Genomic DNA, 23,674 nt, shown 5'->3' on the forward strand with positions numbered 1-23,674 from the left:
CTGGACCATGGACCCATCTGAAGGTTTATGTTTCTGGGAAGTTACTCTAATGCATTGACATCTTTTTGGAATTTTATATATTGCCCTAGGTGGTCTTTAGGATTAGCTGGAATGGTGCTGGTTGGGGATTGGCAGCTTATGATAGATAGCAAGCTCTAACTGCTTGCAAAAAAACAACCTGCAGAGTAGCCTCTTGACTCTATTTGAACTCTCTCTGCCACTGATAGATGTGTCATTAAGTACACTTTTTTTCTGCCTTTTGGTCAGGATGGAATTGTTGACCTCACAGTGCCAGGTCTGGATTCATCCCTGGGAGTCATCTCCCATGTTGCCAGGGAGACTTGTGCCTTTGGATGTTGTGTCCCACATGAGGGGAGGGCAATGCTTTCAGTTGCAGAGTTGAGCTTAGAGACAATGAAGCCACAGCTGAGCAGCAAAAGAGGCCTTCCAGAAGTAACTCATAGGCATGCCTATAGGTAGTCTAAGCTTCTTTGCTACCTACATAAGCTTCACAAGAGTAAGCCCCATGATCGAGGGCATAGCCTGTTGATTTGGTTGTCCCTAAAGTTTGACACAGTATCAGGGGACTCCCTGATGGTAAGGTTTAAGAGTTCCATAGTCTTTCTCCCATCCCTCAGGGAACTTTGACAATACTTTTTGATTACCTGCTTAGTATACTGTAGGATGTATCCAGGCATTACAATAATGTATACAGGATTAAAGGACCTCTTTCTTATTCTGTGCTCTCTGTGTTTCTTATCCACGAGCAAGGAATGTCTTTCCACCTATTTAGATCTCCTTTGATTTCTTCTAGCAACATTATGTAGTCTTCTGTGTACAAGTCCTTTACATCCCTAGTTAAGTTCTTTCCTAAGTACTTGATTCTTTTAGTTGCTATTTTGAGTGGAATTTTTTCCTTAACTGACTCCTCAGCTAGCGCATTGCTTATGTATGGAAATGTTACTGATTTTTGCTCATCAATTTTATATACTGCCAGCTTGCTGAATTTGTTTATTAGCTCAAGCTTGCTGTAGATTTCTCAAGATCTTCCAAGTATAGTGTCATATCATCTGCAAATAATGAGCATTTTATTTCTTCTTTTCCAGTTTGGATGCCTTTTATTTGTTTGTCCTGCCTGATTGCCCTAGCTAGAACTTCTAGCACAATGTTGAAAATAGAGGTGACACTGAGCACCCTTGTCTTGTTCCTGATCTTAGGGGAAAGGCTTTCATTCCCTCTCCATTGAGTACAGTGTTGGCTACCAGTTTTTCATATGTTCCTTTTATCATAGTGAGGTAGTTACCTTTGATTCCTATCCTGTGTTTTTATCAAGAAAGTATGGTGAACTTTGTCAAATGATTTTTCAGCATCAATCAATATGATCATGTGAATTTACCCTTTCAATTTGTTAATGTGCTGTATTACATTAATTGATTTTCTTGTGTCGAACCATCCTTGCATTACTGGTATAGACCCCACTTGGTCATGGTGTATAATTCTTTTAAGGTGTTGTTGGATTCAATTTGTTAATATTTGATGGAGAATTTTTGTGTCTATGTTTATTAGGGAGATTGGACTGTAGTTTTTCTTTCTTACAGCATCTTTACACGGTTTTGGTATTAAAATGACATTAGCTTCATGAAATGAGTTAGGTAGAGTTCCTTTTTCCCCAATATTTTGGAAAAGTTTGAGCAGAATTTGTGTTAATTCTTTTTGGAATGTTTGATAAAATTCCCCTGTGAAGCCATCCTGGTTCTAGGCTGTTCCTTGTAGAAAGATTTTTGATGAGTGATTGAATCTCTTTACTTGTGATTGGTTTGTTGAGATCTTTTATTTCTTTCTGTGTTAGTGTAGCTCCTTGTACATCTCCAGGAATTTGTCCATTTCATCTGTGTTGTCTAGTTTGTTGGCATATAATTGTTCATAGTATCCTCATGATCTTCAGGGTCTGTGGTAATGCATGTGTTCTTATTTCTGATTTTGTTTATTTACATCCTCTCTCTCTCTTTTTTTTTGGTCATTCTTGCTAGTGGCCCATCAATTTTATTGATTTTCTCAAAGAACAATTTTACTGATTCTTTCTATTGTTCTTTTGTTCTCCCATTTATTTACCTCTGCTTTAATCTTTGTTATTTCTCTTTCTCTATTAGCTTTGGGGTTAGTTTGCTGTTCTTTCTCAAATTTCTCCAGGTGTGCTATTAAATCCTCAATTTTTGCTCTTTCTTGTTTTTTAATATGGCATTAAGGCAATAAATTTCCCTCTCAGCATAGCTTTTGTCACATCCCAAGAGTTCTGATAAGTTGCAATCTCATTTTCATTCATGTCCAGATGTCTACTGATTTCTCTAGCAATTTCTTCACTGGTTGTTTAAGAGTGTGTTATTTAATCTTCATATATTTGTGAATGTTCCCATTCTTTGATGGTTATTGAGATCCAGCTTCATCCCATTGTGATCAGAGAAAGTACTTTCAATAAGTTCAATGTTTTTGAATTTATAAAGACCTGTTTTGTGCCCCAGTGCATGATCTATCATGGAGAATGTTCCATGAGCACTAGAGAAGAATGTATATCATTATGTTTTAGGGTGTAATGAGCTATATATGTCTGTTAGGTCTACTTCATTTACCAATTTATTTAACTTCTCTATTTCCTTGTTCATTTTCAGTCTTGTTTTTCTACCTATAGAGGAGAGTAGTGTATTGAAGTCTCCTACTAACATTATTGAAACATCTATTGCTCCCTTCAGTTTTGCCAATGTCTGTCTCATGTACTTTGGTGCTCCTTGATTGGGAGCATAAACATTTATGATTGTTATATCTTCTTGGTGAATTGATCCTTCAATTAGTATATAGTGTCCTTCTTTGTCTCTTATTATGTCTTTACATTTAAAGTCTGTTTTGTCCAATATTAGTATAGCTACTCCTGCTTTCTTTTGTTTACAACTTGTGTGGAAAATCTTTTTCCATCCTTTCACTTTCAATCTATTTGTATCCTTGTATGTAAGATGAGTCTCTTGTAAGCAGCAAAGAGCTGGCGTATGTTTCTTAATACATACTGCCAATCTCTATCTTTTAATTGGTAAGTTTAGTCCATTAACATTCAAAGTTATTACTGAAAAGGCATTTTTTGATTCCACCATCTTATCTTATTTTATTTGTCAGATCTATATATTCTTTACCCTCTTTCTCTTTGTAGTCTTTAAATTACCCTTAGTGGTACTCTTCAATTCTGTGCCCTCCTCTAGAGCTTCCTCTCCGGTCATTTTTTTTTTTCAGCCAGCAGAACTCCATTTAGTATTTCTTGTAGGGCCAGTCTCTTGTTGACAAACTCTTTCAGGACTTGTTGGTCTGTGTAAACTTTAATCTCTCCCCCAATTTTGAAGAGCAATTTGGCTGGATACAAAATTCTTACCTGGAAATCTTTCTCTTTCAGGATCTTGAAAATATCATACCACTGCCTTTTCACCTCTAGGGTGCTACTTGAGTAGCCTGAACTCAGTCTTATTTGGTTTCCTTTTTACGTAGTAGACTGCTTTTCTCTTGCCACTTTCAGGATTTTCTGCTTTCTTCAACATTTGGCAGTGATTAGTATGTGCCTTAGGAAAGTCATATTTGGATTTATTCTGTTGGGAGTTTGTTGGGCTTCTTTGACTTGCATATTCATGTCCTTTATGAGGGTTGGGAATTTTCCCTCATTATATCCTCAACTACTCTTTCTAGCCCTTTGCTCCTCTCTTCTCCTTCTGGGAGATCAATGATTCTTATATTTGCATACTTTGTTTTGCCTATCATTTCCCTGTGATCCAATTCAGTTTTTTCCATCTTTTTGCCATTTGCTGTTTTGAGTCTTTGAAGGCAGTTATTCTCTCCTCTGTATCAGTTATTCTTTCTTCTTTCTCTTCAAATCTGGTGTTGTGTGTCTCTAGAATTTTTTTTATTTTGTCAACAGAGTCTTTAATCTCTGTGATATCTGCTGTTTTTCTATTTATTCTTTCAAATTCCTCTTTATGCTCTTCCACTGTCTTCTTGATCTCCTTTATGTCATTTGCTGTCCCACCTATTTTATGAATTAGAATTCTATGAACATCTTTGATTAGTTGTTTGAGTGTCTGTGTCTCCTCTGGTGTTTTAATTTGGTCATTAGGTAGGGCTATGTCTGATTGCATTCATTATACTTAGTAGTCTTCTGCTGCCTTCATGGCATGTAAATATCTTGATTGATTTACTCTGGGAGTTGATTTCTTTCAGTAGTGTAAGTTCTTGTGTTTGGGACATGGTTGTACAGCAGGGAGCAGCTAACAGGGTGGGGCACTCACTATGGTGATTTGTTTCAGGGCAGGTATAGTCAAAGTTTGGGGATGTTACACTGATGCTTGTGAATGTGGGTGCCCAGTGGCCAGGGAGGATGTAGCTGTGTGGATGCACCAATTTGGCAAGTGTAACCCTGGTGTGCACTGGTCTAAGGCCTAGGGCCCTTTCTGCACATGTGTAGAGCTGTGACCAGAGGTTGGCATTATGCCTTCATGGATTACAGGCAGATGTGACCTGGCTGTGCAGAGCAGTATTTTCTCAGAGCTGGGAAGTATGGCTGAGGTCCGTGCACATGCACAGTTCTAGGACTGTGTAAAGTGTGGTTCTCTGAGCTGAATGATGTGATTTGGGGCCCATGCACTTGCATGGACCAAGGAATGCCATAAAACTGATGCACAGAGCTCAGGGGAAGCAGGTTGAAGCTGTGTGAGACTATGGGCAGGGGGGCAGGGGTAGCTTAGGTATGGAGTTTAGTGCCTGCAGCCTTTATGTGCTGATCTCAATCTGTAGGGAATAGGGAGGGGGGAGTGTTGCTCATGAGGGTGAGGAGAGGTTGGTTGGGGTGGGTGTATGAGGCAGGTACATGAACTTGGGGCTAGTCTAGTGGGGGTACCTGGAGCATGGGGAAATTGAGTAGATGATGGGGTTCAAGTGCATGGGGTGTGTGGTGAGTTGCTGGTCACAAGGCTGTTGCATGCCCAAGGAATGTGGCCTGGCTTACTTCCTAATCCCTAACTCCCATCTGCACTACTGCAGGCTCCATACCTCCGCACCAGGCTCCAGCTTTCTTCCTCTCAGTTCTTTGGCCTCTGCAACCAGGGCTGCCCCATGTGGTACAGTAGGCTCTCCCAGGTCAGCTGCACACCCAAATCACCACCTCAGTCACCCTCCTGTCCCTTCTCTAACTTTTCCATATAGCAAGGTTAATCTCGAACTACTCTATTCAGCCATCTTCCCAGAAGCCCATGTAAATTTCTTGACATGTTTATTATAGCAGATAGAATTCACATTTGACTTGCTTCATTTCTTTTTTTTCTTTCCACAACTATGTTCATTGGGAGTTTTCTATATACTTGAAGAATGTGTTTTCAGTACATGCCCAGTAGTACTTTTAAGTCCATTCTTACAGGGTGCAAATGTACTCTGATAATTTATATAAACAAGTGGGTTATGCTTAATCACTGAAATTTAAGCTACCAGACACAGAAGGGAAAAGGTTATAGAAAAATGCCATGTCAAGAGTCACAAAACAGCCACAGGAGAACCACAGAGCCCCCACAGCCAGAGATCTTTGGAGATGAAGAAGGAATATGCCCCTGGGAGATCTTCATGAAACAAGAAGCCTGGAGAGAAAGCCAGTAGACATTGCCATATTTGCCATGTGCCTTTGAGTTGAGAGAGAAATGCCTGGCCTTTCTTAATTGAAAGTAACCTCTTGTTGGTGCTTTACTTTGGACATTTTTATAAACTTGCTTTAATTTGGAAATTTTCACATCCTAGAACTGTGTACTTGTAACTTATTAAATTACCCTTTTCAAAAATGTCATGCCAACAGTGCCTGAAGAAAGCAAAAAAAAGAGGAACCTTAAAAAATGGATAAACTCAGATTGAGGATATTAGAGGGAAACAGAGCACACAAGAAAGGAAAAACATTTCTCTGCAGAATAAATGGAGAAGCACTATTCTTCATAAGGGGCAGGTGTGGAAAGAGTTGTTTCATCATATTTTGTACACTGCTGATATCATTCAAAAATGTATCTCTAGGACACAAATCACATGGTATGTGTACTTCATTTTTGAAAATGCAAGATTTCTAAATGATAAATTAAGCACCCAATTTTTTAAATCTAGTTTTGTAGAAAACTTTACATGTAAAAGTCTAGGTGTTTAGTCACCTCAGCATTGCTCAGTTTTGGATGTCTATTATGCATAGCTTCTCATAGCTTCATGCTACAAAACATCTTTACAGTGTGAAGAATACATCTATAAGAAATCTGCTTTTCAAGGGTTTTACTAATCAATTTTGCAGATTTCACCTGAATTAAATCTTTCAGACTCCATCACTTTGTCATTTCCTTTGTCCAGCTTAAAAGTCCAAAGTCACTTAAATGCAACTCAAAAGTGTTAGGATTGGGAAATAGATTTTTAGTTCCTGTACTCAAAACCATGTGCAATTATTCCCATATTCAAATCGTGAATGATTTCTGATTTTTAGTTCTTTAAGTTCCTTAATTTATTGTCTCAAAAATAGTATCCTTCAGAGTTGCTTGGATTTCACAAACCTGGAATAAGAGCTTAAATTTTTTAACTCCATACAAATTTCTGAAATGTAAATGCTTCCCATGTTATGGGTCCCTTTATTTAATTATAATGCCTGCTACTTTGCATGATTTGTGGGCTGCTCTTGAACATGCTTTACGAGATTTTCACTGATGTGTACTGCTAACATAGATATTAGTGAACACATAGGCTGAGAAGATGAATTCTGTGGCAGAACTGTTGCATTTGATGCATTAAAAGTACAAGTATGATTTGGACCCAGCGATGGACTTCTCTGACTTGAGCGTTGAAGACTGCAAGGAGAGAAGTTTTGTGATCTTGTTGCTTGTCAGCAGTTATAGCCTGCTGAGTGGCTGATTGCAAAACCGTTCCTTGCTTACCTTCTAGAGTACTAACCTTTGGCTGTGAGGAAACAGGAGAAGTACTAATCAAACATTTGATAGGGACTATGTTAGTGTGAGGTGTGTTTATTCTTGGAGACACAAAAGATCTTGAAGATGATGCATCAGATGTTAAAGACATTAGAGACAGATGGCTGGGTTTGTGTAGAAAGTAGAGCAGCTTGCCAAATCAGAGAAGCTATGCTGAAAGCAGAGGATCCAGCAGTCAGAAATTTATGAATTACAGACTACATTGAGGCTTGTGTCACAGCTAGTGTAAAAACTTCATTTATTTTGATAAATGCGCATTAGAATTGTTAAGCTACAGCCTGGTGTGCAAAGTAGGAAGCAGCCATTGAATAATATTTGGGTCCTGAAGTAAGAGAAATCTTTGTGACTGTGGGACAGGTGAAATGGGACTGTGGGAGCAGATGTTAGAGGTGCAAATGTGGGATTCAGTCCAGAAACAGAAAAAGATGGAAGGAATTGCACAAGAATCTGATACTGATTTGTTTCCTGATTAGAGTTTTCACCAGCAAACCCACCAGTGCCTGTTGCTTGCATCACCTCTCTTCTGTAATTCCTATCATTTGGACAAATGTTAACTACCATCTCATTTGCTTTTTGTCTCAGTTCTCTTTCAAGCTACTCTTTTGGTTTGTCCCATTGTGGAAATTACACTCCACCATTGTAGTAGTGCTTTCTTTCCAGAAGAGCTAATATGCTCAGGCCACTCATCTGCAGAATCATAAAGTGCATCTGAAGTTTTGCTCGAATTTATTACTTAGATTAGAAGAATGTGAATTTGAACTCTGAAGAGCACAGTCATGTGAAATTTCTTGTGGAGAGCCACTGGTCCCACCATCTCTCTCTCTCTCTCTCTCTCTCTCTCTCTCTCTCTCTCTCAGATGCACATTTCTGGCCTTACAGTGAGTGGCCTGAGCTGACACTGTATTTGTTTGCAGGACTAACAGATCTCATCAGTGTTTTGTGCTATCTGACACAATGTTTTGTGTCAATGTCTGTGCCATCTGACATCTTTTCATGCCTGTGGTCCCCACTACTAGAGTGACTCTTCTATTCAGACTTAAGTGCCTGGTGAGTCCTGTGGGTCCCCTGCTGGTCATGAGAGCCACCATGAGTCTCTACTGCTTCCTCACCTGCTCCACCTCTGATGAGTGGAGCAAGGGCAGTGGAGAGAGCAGCCCTGAGAGGGTGCAGGAGTCAGTGCCTGTAGCAGGCCTGAAGCACCCTAGGCTAATCTCAGCATCTCCAGAGACCTGGTGCCAGAGCTCCCAGGCCATCTCCCTTGGCCAACAGTCTCCTCCCTCCTGGCTGGAAAGACTGTGCCAAGTCTGCAGGGCAGCAGCAGAGGCAGTGGAGGGGGGACCCAGATGCCCAGGTTCAGCCCCATGGAGAGAAAGGGCCTGCTCGACTTTTCCTTCCCCACAACTGCTGCCACTGCTGCCACTGCTGTCACTGCTGTCACTCCACCAGCCACATTTGGGCAACTCCTATCATTTAACTTTTTATATTTTCAAAATGTACTCATTAAAAACACAGAAAATCTATTTATTCTTAGTTTTGTGCATCATGATTTGGGTTAATCATATTCCACAAAGGTTGATTTCCCCCAGCATCTTGAAATGTCTTGAAAGAGGCATGCACTGAGGCAAGTGCATTACAATAAATTAGCTCCCAACTGTGACTTGATTAACCCTAGAGAGACTTCATTCCTGACCACTTCACTAAGTGCTACTGGCAGAATAAACAACTCTCCTTGGTTCTTTGAGAGTCATATACTACTTGGGCAGAGTCCATGGGGTTAAAGGAGGAATCTGGCTTGGAATTTCAGCCTCCTTTCCCTCAGTCTTTGTGATCAGGAAAACATGGGAATCTCCTCTCTGTTCCATATGGAAAGTTTCCTGGGGATCTCTATCTTTTTATGACACTTGAGGTTTCCCCTTTAACCTGAGGAACAAATTACCTCTAGGAAGTTAGAAATTCAGATGTTTGTAAGGTCATGTTTCTGAGGAAGATTGGACAGTATGATTAACTCTGTCCTCTGTGTGTATGATGTGTGGGTGACAGCATATTAGTTTGCATACATGTAAAACTGACTAAATATCCTCCAGACAAGCACATTAACATTACAGAAGGTGAAGTACATTTTTCACCCATTTAACCAAAATTACAATCTCCCATTCTGGCCACATTACAGAGAAAGTAGCTCTTTAACACATTGCTTAAAGAGTTATATAATAATGGATAATGTATGATAAATGAGTTTAAGGTGATATCATTGGTATACATATTTAAAAACATGTTCAGTTCCTACTCTGTTCCTGACTTTGCATATCTTCTTTGTTTCTGGCGCTTGGGGATTTTCTGTCTTTCTTACAGGCATGTCTGTCACTCTCCTTCTCTTTCCCACTTTCACCCCCCCCCACACACACATTCACAAACACAAACACAAATGCACACTTAGTCCTCTCTATTGTCTGGACATCATACTATTGTTTCAGAAGCAATTTGGGCATATGTATTATGGTATCCATACATGTGTTCTAATGTCTAAATTTACAGTAAACCATCCTAAATAAAAAAACAGAATTTTTGAGATGGCAAAATTTTGGGATCAACCAAAATTTTTAACAATAGTTTATATTAGATTAATAAATCATGATATTATTAATCTAAGGTTCATGATGCAGGATGACTACAGGGGTGCATATACTGACATGCAAGAGACCCAGTCATATTCCTGGGCCATGTAATCCCCCCCCAAAAATTCACATATGGTACTCACATGGAAAAAGAATGAAATGTGACCCCCACTATACAGCACAAAAAAGGGAAGATCATAAAACCTATAGATGATGTGAAAAATGGTTTCAATATAATTGTAAGTAAAAAAGAATCAGAATGCAGCAGGGTATAGCATAACTGTAGTTATCAAAACAATATGTCCTTTTTGATAAAGAACTAGAAGGAAATACTGAAAAATGAGTCTTTTCAGATAGTAACAAAATTTTCTTGGGTCTCTAGGTAACTCTCTTTTCACCCAAATCTTGCTGTAGCTCAGAATTGATGGCTATCAGTCCATGAAATATCTTAGAAAATATCCTGAGAGTTTTGTTTTGCTCTTTTTGATAGTCCACCTGGTGTCCATTGGAGGAAACATATTTATCATGAAGACCATTATGTTTATCCCTACCTTAAGCTCCGCTATGTACTTTTCCTGGCATGTGTGTCCTTTAGTGATACTTGTTATTTCTTATGTATGGCTCCCAAACTCATTGTTGACTCCATGTGTGATGGGAGAGCCATATCCTTTGAAGGCTGCCTCGCTCAAATCTTTACTGCCCATTTACTGGGAGGAACTCTGACCATTCTGCTCATAGTGATGGCCAGATGACCACCATGTGGCCATATGCAGGCCCCTGAATTACACAACCATCAGGGCCAGACATCTCTGTGCCCTGCTAGTGGGGTGGCTTGGCTGGAGGGCTTCCTGAATTCATTGGTTCAGTCCCTCCTTGTCCTTCAGTTGCCCTTCTGTGAGCCCAGCATGGCCTGTGATACATCTCTGACTTGTATCCTTTGCTAGAATTGACTTGCACCAACACATGTCATTGGCCAAACAGTGGTCTCCAACAGTGGTATGATCTACCTGTTGAATTTCCTCATGCTGGCTGCTTCCTACTTAATTATCCTGTGCACCGTGAGGTCTCACAGTACAGATGGAAGGCACATACCTCTCTGTACCTGTGTAGCACACTTCACTGTTGTTGCCTTGTACTTTGTGCCTTATATTTGTATTTGCATGCAGCCATCATCTACTCTGTCTATAGAAAAAATAATGGCTGTGCTTTCTTGTATTTTGACATCTATATTCAAAACTCTGATTAATATCATGAGCAACACAGAAGTAAAAAAATGTCACAAAGAATCTCTTGAAAAAATGAACAGTGGTGATGTAGGACATATGGCATAATACAGAAAGAAATATTTGGGCCACACTTGGTAAGAATATATGTTGTCATGATGGGGGATGAGAAATAATTAAAAGTTTTCACAATAAAACTGATTTGAATGCCTGAATTGTTTCTAACTTATCCATTCCCCAATTTATTGTACTGGCAAATGATTATATGCCGCTTCATAGTTTACCTTGGCCCACAGAGCAGGAAGTACCACCATGATCTCTCCACTTCTGGTTGAGGCAGAGCCTTCATCAACCTGGGGTGCTGAGTCCACCATGAACAAAATCTTGTTATTCCCTGTTGGAAGTGTACCATGAACAGAATCAGTCACTGAGATTTGTGGCATGTTTTTTTTTTTTTTTTCACTGCATCATTACATGATCTGTTTCCTAGGCTGCTCCATCAGATACCATGAAATGGGTAGGGATAAACAATGGGTATTTAATCACCCATATTGTGGCTGTGAACATACAAATCAAGATGTCATAAGGTGAAACTTCCTCCCCATAGACTTGCATTCTGGGGTGTGGCTGGTGGAGATCCTTCATCCTTAGCTTGTCATATGACAAGGCACATGATGGCATCTCTTAGTCTCTCCCCTCTCTTCTGGATTCTGTAAAGTTCAGCTTCTGGTTGCTCCATCTGTGGTTTACTCTCCCCCTGAATTTCATTCTGCTTATGAAGGACTCCAGTGATAGGATTAAGGCCCATCCTCATTGAGTTGAGCTGCACCTTAACTGACAACCTCCTCAAAAGGTCTTACTTACAATGAGTTCACTCCCATAAGAATGGATTAAATTTCAGAACATGTTTTTCAGGGGTACATACAGTTTCAACCACCATACCTTTCCTGACTGAATACTTGATATACAATGCCCTCCTTCATGTTGCCCCTTTCTACTTTTACAATCTCATACCTCACCATACCTTTCATACTTGGTTACTGTGCCACTTTGAAGCTATTCTGTACACCAGAAAAGATATGTCCTTTAATCTTCATTCAGTATTGCTAGGTGGGATCTTTTTTATTGTGTCCATGGAGGCATGACCCACCCAATTGTGAGTGGTAACTTTTTTTTTTTTTGTGAGTGATAACTTTTGATTTGATGTGTCTCCACCCATTCAAGGTGGGGTTGTTTCCTGGAGCACTTTAAGAGGAAACTATTTTGGGAAAATCTTCAGTGTTAACAGAGGCCACACAGCCAAAGGTCTTTGGGGATGCAGAAAAAAAGTCTTAGGAAATGAGGAGAGAATGCTAAAAGACATTTCCACGTGATTTCCCAGCTGAGAGAACTGTCCACAGAGACCCTAGCATACACCAGCCACGTGACTTCCCAGGTGACAGAGGTGTACCAGATGTTGTTAGATTTTCTTAAGTGTAGATAACCTCTTGTTGGTGCCCTAATTTGGACATTTGCACAGACTTAGATCTATATATTTGCAACTTAATAAGTTCCCTTCTTTTAAAAGCCATTCAATTTCCAGTACATAGCATACTGGCAGCTTTAACAAATGAAAATAGAGTATCAATAACTTAAATCTCAGTTCCTTCTATTATTAACTTGGTACAGGTGTCCAGATTATTTTGATGTATTCATCACCTGATGATTTTCTTCCAGATTACACTCACACTGACATTTACTTTATTAAGATAGGATCTGGCTTGAATGCAAATAATCTGGTTTTCCAAATCTGAACACCAGAATATTGATCACAATGGTTATTGATGGTTCCCTTATACTTGTTCTCTATCCACAATGAGATCTGGAGGAAACTTAGTGTGGAAACTTGAGAATACAGGGAAATAAGATTGGAATAATTGAATTCATTATGGAGCTGATTAGAATAGATTTATATGAAACTAATATAAGCATGATTATACATAACAAATTATAGCACGTGAAATTTTGAAATAGATGAGAAAATACCATGTATGTGTGACCTCAGATATGCACACATACAAATTACCTAATATGCTAGTTTGAAAGGATATATGAACCCTAGAAAAGCCATGTTTTAATCAAAATCCCATTTCATAAAGGCAGAATAGTCCCTATTCAATACTGTGGGTTTGCAACTGTAATCAGAGCATCTCCCCAGAGATGTGACTTAATCAAGAGTGGTTGTCAAACTGGATTAGGTAATTACATGTCTCCACCCATTAGGGTGGATCTTGATTGGTTTACTGGAGTCCTATAAAAGAGGAAACATTTTGGAGAATAAGAGATTCAGAGAGAGCGGAGTAGAACAACGTAGCCACGAGCAGCAGAGTCCACCAGCCAGCGACCTTTGGAGATGAAGAAGGAAAATGCCTCCTGGGGAGATTCATGAAACAGGAAGTCAGGAGAAGAAGCTAGCAGATGACGCTGTGTTTGCCATGTGCCCTTCCAGATGAAAGAGAAACCCTGACCATGTTCACCATATGCCTTTTCAGATGAGAGAGAAACTCTGACTGTGTTTACCATGTGCCCTTCCACTTGAGAGAGAAACTGTGAACCTCATCAGCCTTCTTGAACCAAGGTATCTTTCCCTGGATGCCTTTATTGGGTATTTCTATTGATTTGTTTTAATTGGGACATTTTCTCAGCCTTAGAACTGCAAACTAGCAACTTATTAAATTCCTCTTTTTAAAAGCCATTCCATTTCTGGTATATTGCATTCCAACAGCTAGCAAACTAGAATACCTAACATTTGTTGTTTGAGTCTGTTAGGCATTGTGCTAAAAACTTTATAAACAGAATCTCATATTATCTTCACAAGAATGAGATACAATTGTCTGTGAAAATGAGGAAACTGCTGTTCACCAAAGTTTGTGTTGCTTGACAAAATGCAAAATGCCTCATGATCAACTAATCTTCCTCTGTGTTTTTTATATATGTCCTCTGTTTGTAAGTCTGCCTTTTAACAGTGTTCTTATTGCCCATTTCTGGTTATACATTTGTTCACACATATTTACTTAAATCCCAGCATAATCATTGTAGTACATCATCAAGGAAACTTTGATACTTTCTAATCCACTTGATAAAATGCTTGATCTGGCTACTTGTTAACATGAGATGATTTTGCTTTGTATTTGTATACCTAATTCTCCCTTGAGTCTTTTGACTTTCCTGTCCCAGAAACCTCATTTATTCAAAATAAATGAAGTTCTTACAACCTCTGTGACATAAGCCTCATTGCAATCTGTAATTCATAAGTTTCTGACTTTTGGACCCTCTGCTTTCAGCATAACTTCTCAGATTTTGCAAACTGCTCTACTTTCTACACAAGCCCAGCCAACTAATCTGTCCCCAGTGTCTTTAATATCTGATGCATCATCCTCAAGGTTTTGTGTGTCTCCAAGAATAAACATGCCTCACACTAACACAGCCCTTGTCAAACCTTTGATTAGTACTCCTGCTGTTTCCTCATAACCAAAGGTTAGCACTCTGGAAGGTAAGCAAGGAGCAGTTTCACAGTCAGCCACTTGGCAGCATGTAACTGCTGACAAGCAGCAAGATCATGAAACTTCTCTCCTTGAAGCCTTCGGTGCTCAAGTCAGAGAAGTCCATCACTGGGTCCAAATCATACTCGTACTAGTAATGCATCAAATGCAACAGTTGTGCCATGGAATTCATCTGCTAGCCTAGGTGTTCATTAGCACCTACATTAGCAGTACACATCAGTGAAAAATCTCATAAAGCGTGTTCAAGGGCCAAAATCCTGTCTTGGTATTTTAACAAAACAGCAGATTTATTTATTATTATTATTTTTTGGTAGTGGGGGAGCTTATTTTTTTAATGTTATTTTATTGAGATAGAGTCACACACCATTCAGTCCATCCAAAGTATACCGTCAGTGGTTCACAGTACAATCACACAGTTGTGCATTCATCACTGTGATCATTTTTAGAATGTTTGTCTTTTTTCAGGAGAAGAAATAAGGAGAAAAAGGAAAACCTAAACATCCCACACCCCTTCCCCCACTCTCTTATTACCTCTAGTTTTGGACTCTACCCAATTTTCAGACTTACAGTAGAGGTAGGTTACTAAGACAGTGTAGTATTGTCAGAAATATATCTGTCAATGGAACAGAACAAAACATCCAGAAGTAGAGCCGCACAAACAAGGGCAGCTGAGTTTTGTTTTTTTTTCTTTTTCTTTTTGTTATATAGTTCTACAATCATTATCAAAGACCGTTCTACTGGATAATAATTGAACGACTTTAGATATTTCCTTCTAGCCATTTTAAAACACTAGACACTAAAAAGAAGTATCTATATAATGAATCAGAAGTCACAGACACTAGCTGCATCTTAATTTCTCAGTTACACCTCCTTCCTCTCTTTGGTCTTCCTTTCAGTCTTCGGAGAAAAATAAATTTGCTAAGAATAGCTTTTATGGAGACTTAGATAGTGCCTAGAGAATTTCCTAGATTTTTAGTTAATGCTTTTGGTTGGGGCTTTGCATATTGTGATAGAAAATAACATTTATTGAGTTATAATCATATACTGCACAATTTATTCTTTTCAAGTGTCCAATTCAGTGTTTCTAGTATATTCACAGAATGATACAGTCAACACACCATAGAATCATCACCTCCAAGACAAAGTCCTATACCACCTGCAGTCACAGTGTCCCAAGGGCCATGAGAGTAGGCTGGGTCCCCTCTGGGCATGGAACTCTGTCTCACCTTCCTTGCCCCTACTCCATGCATTCCACAGACATCTGCGCTCCAACTGGATCACTAAGTTACAAGACACATCTGCAGGTAAAAAGAAGAGATCATTTCTTAAATATTATTGGTTTTAAAAGTTATGGAACACCTAAGACCTGTGAATGTATATAAAGAATGGACTGGTTACTGAGTGCCTGCTGAGGCTGCCTTCTGGCAGGGTGGGAGGGAGCTTAGGGGCCCATGGGTGCTGGTATGCTGCCTCTCCCTACACAGCTCCAGCTCCTTCCCGGGGACTGTGGCAATTACCAGGTACCTCCTAGAGATGTGAAGTGGGGCTGGCAGGCTTTGTTCTTTCTCCTTGTCTGGTCTGTGAGGTCCCAAAGGGCAGTGCCAGGAAGCCAAGGCTACTGTTCCTCCAGGATGTCCTTGCTTGAGGCCCAAGCACTTCCTTTTTATTTATTTATTTATTTTATTTTATTTTTTTATTAATGGAAGAAAAGAAATTAACCCAACATTTAGAAATCATACCATTCTACATATGCAATCAGCAATTCTTAACATCATCACATAGATGCACGATCATCGTTTCTTAGTACATTTGCATCGGTTCAGAAGAACTAGCAACACAACAGAAAAAGATATAGAATGTTAATATAGAGAAAAAAATAAAAGTAATAATAATAGTAAAAAGAAAAAAAACAAACCTATAGCTCAGCTGCAGTTTCATTCAGTGTTTTAACATGATTACTTTACAATTAGGTATTATTGTGCTGTCCATTTTTGAGTTTTTGTATCTAGTCCTGTTGCACAGTCTGTATCCCTTCAGCTCCAACTACCCATTATCTTACCCTGTTTCTAACTCCTGCTGGACTCTGTTACCAATGACATATTCCAAGTTTATTCTCGAATGTCGGTTCACATCAGTGGGACCATACAGTATTTGTCCTTTAGTTTTTGGCTAGACTCACTCAGCATAATTTTCTCTAGGCCCATCCATGTTATTACATGCTTCATAAGTTTATCCTGTCTTAAAGCTGCATAATATTCCATTGTATGTATATACCACAGTTTGTTTAGCCACTCTTCTGTTGATGGACATTTTGGCTGTTTCCATCTCTTTGCAATTGTAAATAACGCTGCTATAAACATTGGTGTGCAAATGTCCGTTTGTGTCTTTGCCCTTAAGTCCTTTGAGTAGATACCTAGCAATGGTATTGCTGGGTCGTATGGCAATTCTATATTCAGCTTTTTGAGGAACCGCCAAACTGCCTTCCACAGTGGTTACACCATTTGACATTCCCACCAACAGTGGATAAGTGTGCCTCTTTCTCTGCATCCTCTCCAGCACTTGTCATTTTCTGTTTTGTTGATAATGGCCATTCTGGTGGGTATGAGATGATATCTCATTGTGGTTTTGATTTGCATTTCTCTAATGGCCAGGGACATTGAGCATCTCTTCATGTGCCTTTTGGCCATTTGTATTTCCTCTTCTGGTAGGTGTCTGTTCAAGTCTTTTTCCCATTTTGTAATTGGGTTGGCTGTCTTTTTGTTGTTTTGGTCTAATCTCTTTGGGGTGTGCTGCACTTCTTGGATCTGTAATTTTAGGTCTTTCATAAGAGTTGGGAAATTTTCAGTGATAATTTCTTCCATTAGTTTTTCTCCTCCTTTTCCCTTCTCTTCTCCTTCTGGGACACCCACAACACGTATGTTTGTGCGGTTCATATTGTCCTTGAGTTCCCTGATACCCTGTTCAAATTTTTCCATTCTTTTCCGGATAGTCTCTGTTTCTTTTTGGAATTCAGATGTTCCATCTTCCAAATCACTAATTCTATCTTCTGTCTCTTTAAATCTATCATTGTAGATATCCATTGTTTTTTCCATCTTTTCTACTTTATTCTTCACTTCCATAAGCTCTGTATTGTTTTTTCAGTTTTTCTATTTCTTCTTTTTGATCAGCCCATGTCTTCTTCATGTCCTCCCTCAATTTATCAATTTCATTTTTGAAGAGGTTTTCCATTTCTGTTTGTATATTCAGCATTAGTTGTTTCAGCTCCTGTATCTCATTTGAACTATTGGTTTGTTCCTTTGACTGGGCCATATTTTCAATTTTCTGAGCGTGATCCGTTATCTTCTGCTGGCGTCTGGGCATTTAGTCAGATTTCCCTGGGTGTTGGACCCCACAGGTTGAAAGATTTTTCTGTGAAATCTCTGGGTTCTGTTTTTCTTATCCTGCCCAGTAGGTGGCGCTCGTGGCACACGTTTGTCTACGAATTCCACCAGTAAAAGTTGCTCTGGGTCCTTTAACTTTGGAAAACTCTCGCCGTCGGGGAGGTTTGGCAGCCGAAGCGGCTTGGAAGAGTGCCAGCCGGCCTGGGGGTCCGAACGCGGGGAGGGTTGCCGGCCGCCGCAGCCCGGGAGAGCGCCCAACCGAATTTCCTAGTTGGCCCGGAGCGCCAAGCGTGGCGGGAGGGCGCCAGCTGCCGCAGCCCGGGAGAGTGCACTGTTCCCAGCCGGACCGGGGAGTCACGTGTTTGGAAGGGACCCCCCGGTCACCATTCTCTGCGGTCTGGGGATTTCTGACCCAACTCTCTCAGTTGGTCCGGGGGTCCTCGCGTGGTGGGGGCACCAGCCGCCGCGGCCCGAGGGGACCGCCTGCCCAATTCTGCCAGCTGGCCTGGGAAGGAGGAAGGGAGGGACTCCAGTCGCTTGCCGTCCCGCCCGGGAAAGCCCGCGCCCCTCGGCGATCTCACCAGAGCTGGTTCTCCCAGACAGTCAGCCGTTCCAGGATGGGGTACGCTGTTCCTTTGATCTCCGTTGTGGCTCCGGGAGCTGCTCTGTATCATCTCCACTGCCCCAGTAGCTGTTCTGGAGGAGGAAAGGTGAGGGTGGCAAGGCTGTCGAGGCTGGTGGCGGAGGAGCCGGTGAAGGCAGAAGAGGGCACGGTGGTGGTTGGAGAGCCGCCGGAGCAGGAGGAGAAAGCGAAGGATAAGATGGCGGATGGAGCGCCGCCGGAGCAGAAGGGGGAAGAGGGAGAGGAGGGCGGGCTGGCTGGCGGGGCGTGAGCGTCGCGCCGGGCCAGCGGACAAAGAGGGAGAGGAGGGCGGGCTGACTGGTGGGGTGTGAGCGTCGCGCCGGGCCGGCGGACAAAGAGGGAGAAGAGGGCGGGCTGGCTCGCTTATTGAATTTTTGACTTAAATAGTTGTGGATATTTTCTTCTTCATGTGATAGAAATTATTCTCATTCTTTTTAAAACTGCCTGCCCATATTGGATTGCCATTTATGACTTCTTAATTATTATGAGTCATCATATTATAGATCCAAACTTTAATATGTACATAGCACTACCATAGTTGAGTATTGGGCATGCCGATGGATACCACTGATTTTATTTGATTTTTTTTTACTTAAGCAACAAACTGGTTGCTAGTATGTAATTTCTACATAGCTCAAATCTTTATGGCCAATCATCACTTTCATAATTATATCAATCTTTTTTTTGCTTTTCAAAGAATTTTTAAACATGTTACATTGTCCCTTATATTCCATTTTCAACAATCAAGATATGGACTTGACCAATGAGAAATTTTCCCTTTAACAAATCTCAACAAAATATTAGGAAAACATTAACATTTATAAAAAACAGGAAATTACTTATGTTCCAATAAAACTGAGGTGAAAATATAAAAATAATTTAATAGCTCTAAATAAGAAAAAACACAGAAATGAACATAATCATATGTGATTGCCATAAATAAATTTCAATCAAGAACAATTTAAGATATTTAGTATTTTATTAAATTACTAGATTGTTTTAGAAATTCATTACACAGCTACACTTGATAAAATGTTAATTCCAAATACTGTTTCAATAAACATTTAAAGCATGGGCTAATACAATTTCTATTCAAGATATCGGATGAATTTGTATTACAGATCAGCACTTTTGTTGGTTGTTAAACTTGAATGATGCTATTCATATTAAAATATAAATAATTTCAATGTCAATAAATTAAATGTTTCATCCTTTCAAAATAAAAATATAATAGTATGGCAATATCTCAATATCTCAAAAGATCAATATTTTATTCAGTAATTCATAGATGCTTTCCACATCAAAATCCATATTTGGTTGAGGTCAAAGTTGAATATTGCCATTACTGGAATATTGGAACACAGTTTGAGCAAGAGTTAAAATTATCCTAAATATAATTAGAAAAATGTTTTATTATGATAACTTTATCATTAACTATTCATATATTTAACGTCACAGAATGGAAATCAGCTCTACTAGCCCAGTTAGCATGTAAATGACTTCTATGCCAACTCAGGTTAGGAAGAAGGGAATAAATTATGAATGCGATTTTCACAACATTTTATTCTCTCTTCACATTTTTTACAGTCTTCATTAAGTGTACATTGAAAGACAAAGTCATTTTTGGTTGTACATCACTTTGAGGATGATTCTCCTTATTGATGTGGGAAAATTACATATTCTACAGTTAATTTATCATCAAAAAAGTAAGTACTCTCTAGCAGTACATTTCAGGCCTACATGTAACTAAATAAATGGAAGCAAATACAAACTTAGAATATAATGTGATACTATGAATGCTCTTCAACAAATATTTCTGGAAAGATAAGAATTATGATGTAGTCTGTTTTCTATTATTTTGCTTTTACCATATTAAGTAGTTTATTTCTCATAATCGTGCTTAAATTATTTTCCTACTCAACAGATCTTTGAAAATTCTTAGTAATTTCTCTGTAAATGAAATTAAGAACTTTTGTAATTATAATTAGTTACTGCTGGCTTTTCTCTTGCAAAAATTGTAGGTTTATATATTTGAAGTTAGAATTTCTGTTTCTTATGCATAAATACCATTCTTATGCATGTTATGTCTAGAACTCTTTACTACAATGGAAATTATTATGCAGATGCTTACTACAAGTCAGAATACCATGCTTTATTTTGCATGTCTGTTGTTATTCTCTATTGAAGTTCTTGTGCTGATTAAATTATGCCACAATCTCTGTGAAGCCATGATCCTTGATCACACAAATTTTAAGGGGCATCAAGACATTGAAAAAAAAAGAAGTTATCAGCCTTCAAAACCTAAGGAATATAGCTGAAGTCAAATAGAGAATTTTGGTTAAATACTGAAGATTAAATCATATTTTTTCCACCTTGAACAAGAGATACTAAAATGGGGAATCATCAGGGGCAAAAAAATTGACCTGAAAGTCTATTCATTTCCATTTGATACATAAAATGAAAAAGAGAAGATATTTTAGAGATACTAAAATATATAATCGACAGCTATATTCCATCATTATTAAAGTGTAATTTTAAAGTAGATGAATGAATATATGTGTATATGTAATTATAAAAGGATGTACAGGCTAACATAATGCTAAGGTTGATGATTAATGAGATTTTTAACCCTATTACTTTTTAAATTAATTAATCTATTAATTAAAAAATTAAGAACAAACAAAAACATTAACATATCATTCATTCTACATATATAATCAGTAATTCTCAATATCATCACAAAGTTGCATATTCATCATTTCTTAGAACATTTGTATCAATTCAGAAAAAGAAATAAAAACACAACAGAAAAAGAAATAAAATGATAACAGAGGAAAAAAAAGATTATACATACTATACCCCTTACCCCTCGCCTTCATTTATCACTAGCATTTCAAACTAAATTTAGAAGGTTCACACCCCTGGGAGTCATGTCACATGTAGATAGGGGGAGGGTGGTGAGTTTGCTTGTTGTGTTGGCTGGAGAGAGAGGCCACATCTTGAAACAAAAGAGGCTCTCTTGGGGGTGACTCTTAGGCCTAAATTTTAAGTAGACTTGACCTATCCTTTGTGGGGTTAAGTTTCATATGAACAAAACCCAAGACTGGGGACTCAGCCTATAGCTTTGGTTGTCCACACTGCTTGTGAGAATATCAAGAATTCAACTTGGGGAAGTTGAATTTCTCCCAGTTCTCACCATTCCCTGAAGGGGACTTTGCAAATACTTTTCCACTCACTGATCAAATCACTCTGGGATTCATCGGAGCATCACTCTGGAAAAACCAACAAAATCTCATGTCCTACCCAAGATTCCAAGTACTTATTAACCCTATTACTTTTTGAAGATAATCGACATTCTATTTTAAACTTATGTCTAAAACACAGGTGTATGTGAGTTTATTAATAGGGAATAAAAACATAGTATAGATCATCCTCAAAAAATTGAACCAATTATTTTTAGGAAAAATGTTTAGAAAATAATAAAGCTACAGCTTTTTTTTATATATCAATGAGTAGGATTAGCTGAGAGAAATCCCCAAGTTTGTTTCTAACACCTTTATCCTTCATCATTTCCTTGTGCCAGAGTTTGAACAGGAAATAGCTAAAAAAAATGTTGACAAGCCACATATCAAACAATTTTATATCTGTCCATTCCTTTGTAATATTCAGAGAAAATATGTAATTAAAAATAGTATCTATTTTTTAAATGTTGAGTAAGAAAAATAAAGCAAAGTAAAATTAAAAAGAATAAGCAACTAATATTATAAAATAAATTCAAGTTTTAGAAAAAGTGTTACCTTCCTGTATTTCATATATATTGAAATGATATAAGCAAACCAGTATAGTAAATGAAAAAGTTTATGTAGGGTGAGGAAAACCACATAACCATTAGGATGAGTAAATTTCCCCAAAAGTGGTGACCCTCCAGTGTTTTTCTAAAGACATTTATGAATATACTCATGGAATGGATACCCCAAAAAATATTTGTTGCAGGAAAATAATATAGTGTTTCAGGATAAAAGGTTAATGCAACATTTGGGAGGTACAGACCATCCAGGTCCAAGTTTCAACGACCATTCTCAGTTAGGCAAGATGTGTTTCCTATAGGAACACAAATCAAGATTCCTGGGAGATATTGAGTCTCAGGGAAGTCACAGTCTCATCTGAAGAAGAGGCTTTTATAATTCCCTAGTCATGTAGCCAAAATCAGGAGGATTGAGAAGGTTCAAGAAACAGAAACCAAGGTGGCCTAACACACCAGTGGTAAAACATCAGTATACACATATTCTATACAATTTTCAGAAGCAGTTATGTTTTAAACCCAAGCATGACTTCATTAATAACTTTTAGATTTCAATCTGCTTCGGCCAAGGATTAGTACCATGTTTCCAGGTAACACTGGTGTTAATCATAGAGTTACAAGAGACCTACTTAGATGAACAGATTTTAGTACCAGAAGAAAGGGGTGCTTCTGCATTTACAAATGCCAAACATGTTGGGAGAGCTTTTTAAATGGGTAAGAGGAAGATTCTGGAAGAATTGTGAGAAGTTTGATAGAGGAAGCCTAGATTGCTTTGAAGAGATTATTGATGGAAAAATGGACTCTAATGATAACTTGTGTTGAAGGCTTAGACAGAAATGAGGAATGTGTCATTGAAGATAGAAAGGAGGATGAACTTTGTTTCAAGGTGGCCAAGAATTTGGCAAAATTAAGTCCTGGTGCTGGATGGATTCTCTGAATTCAATTATCTGTGATGCTTGGCTGAAAAGATATCTAAACTAAATTTACCCTGTACTTCACAAAGGTTAAAAGGTGAATACCTTTATTTTTGAAAAAATATAAGAGCATTTTCTTTTCTCAAGAGCTTTCTGGTGATGAACTTCTCCAAACCAAATAACATAGAAAGCAGATGGAATAAGATCAGTATATGATTTAGACACTAAAATGGGTTTTAGGTAAGCAGTGAAGACAGTTGTGAGGGAAAGTGAAACTGAGTCAACACTGAAGCCATCTGCATACACCTGCCCCTGTTGATGACCTCATGCTGCAGAGGATGGCAGATGGCAGCATTGCGGCCAATGGACATTGCCATGAGGAGAAACAGTTCTGTTACTCTGGAAAAAAGTACCAGGAAGATCTGGACAATACATCCAAGGAATGAGATGGAGTAGCTCTGGGTTAAACAGTTGACAGCAGTTTTGGAAACAACTGTAAAAATGAGGCAAAGATCAGTGACACAGATTTTGGA

The 23,674-nt window shown here is 38.8% G+C and overlaps 1 long non-coding RNA gene and 1 pseudogene across 1 annotated transcript in view; one reads left to right on the forward strand and one right to left on the reverse strand.

The window, feature by feature from the left end:
* The window catches only part of LOC143684144 (uncharacterized), a 31,142-nt gene that overhangs the window by 5,314 nt on the left and 2,154 nt on the right, over positions 1-23,674 (forward strand). Inside the window, exons 2-3 of the long non-coding RNA XR_013175875.1 lie at positions 13,392-13,477; positions 20,013-20,131. This is a non-coding gene — a long non-coding RNA (uncharacterized LOC143684144). The remainder of the gene's footprint in view (positions 1-13,391; positions 13,478-20,012; positions 20,132-23,674) is intronic.
* On the reverse strand, positions 6,470-7,540 carry LOC143682165 (WW domain-containing adapter protein with coiled-coil pseudogene; annotated as a pseudogene).

Source organism: Tamandua tetradactyla, chromosome 5 (genome assembly GCF_023851605.1).
Source record: "Tamandua tetradactyla isolate mTamTet1 chromosome 5, mTamTet1.pri, whole genome shotgun sequence".
Taxonomy (NCBI): Eukaryota; Metazoa; Chordata; class Mammalia; order Pilosa; family Myrmecophagidae; genus Tamandua; species Tamandua tetradactyla.